Raw genomic sequence first — 947 nt, forward strand, 5'->3', positions numbered from 1 at the left:
CAATGGTTAGAGAGTATAGAGAAGGCAAGAAAGGGGTCTCTTTTTATATGGTCTCTTGCCCCCACCCTGTCCCAACCCTAAGGCTGGGGCCCATCCACTGGATCAGTACCTCCAGGGTAATCTGGGCTGTTGGGGAGCCCACAATGAAGCTGGAGCCAAGACTCAGTCTCTGAGTGAAACGCTAGGGCCGAATGTCAAACTCTTCCCAGAACCACGGCTCTTTTGGAGTAGAGGATTGAGCGTGGGGTCAGCAGATGAATGGGTTTGCGCTCAGCCTGCGTTCCTAACCTCCCTGGTGGCTCAGAGGTTAAAGCGTCTGCCTACGATGCGGGAGACCCGGGTTCAATCCCTGGGCTGGGAAGATCCTCTGGAGAAGGAAATGACAAGACTCCAGTACTCTTGCCTGGAAAATCCCATGGACAGAGGAGCGTGCTAGGCTACAGTCTATGGGGTCACAAAGAGTCAGACATGACTGACGACTTCACTTTCTTGTGTTCCTAGAACTTCTGCAAACAGAAGACTGGCTGACCTTCCTGATAGCAACTGCGGGCCAGAGCAGGACACAGTGCCCGTTCTGGGTCTCATCTACAGATGGGCCCTGCAGGCATTCCAGCCGGCCTCCCTCCCGGGATGGCTGTGAAGAAGCAAGAAGAAAATGGCATGTGACCATCTTGAGAGAGCTGAGCTTTTCCACATCTGGGTAGGGTGACACCTCGGGGTGCGAGGAGACCTTTGCTTTTGGGGGTAGAAGCCCATGAGGATGCTCTCTTGCCATCTCAGCTGGGGGCCTCAGGACACATCCCTTACTTGAGAAGTGGGCTCCGAGTCTCCCCTTACCACTGCCAATCCCAGCAATCCCATCAAGGCGCCATTTAACCACAGGGAGGGGAGACTCCGAAGGGTCCGATTTCACTGGCATGGTCCCTTTTGCCTGGAGCGGGAGTCCA

The 947-nt window shown here is 55.0% G+C and overlaps 1 non-coding gene across 1 annotated transcript; it reads left to right on the top strand.

Annotated features, from left to right (window-relative positions):
• The first annotated feature begins 289 nt into the window (after positions 1-289).
• On the top strand, positions 290-361 carry TRNAR-ACG (transfer RNA arginine (anticodon ACG)). Its single transcript has one exon. It is a non-coding gene; the product is annotated as a tRNA-Arg (tRNA).
• Positions 362-947: the final 586 nt, after the last annotated feature.

This window comes from Bos taurus, chromosome 18 (genome assembly GCF_002263795.3).
Source record: "Bos taurus isolate L1 Dominette 01449 registration number 42190680 breed Hereford chromosome 18, ARS-UCD2.0, whole genome shotgun sequence".
Lineage (NCBI taxonomy): Eukaryota > Metazoa > Chordata > Mammalia > Artiodactyla > Bovidae > Bos > Bos taurus.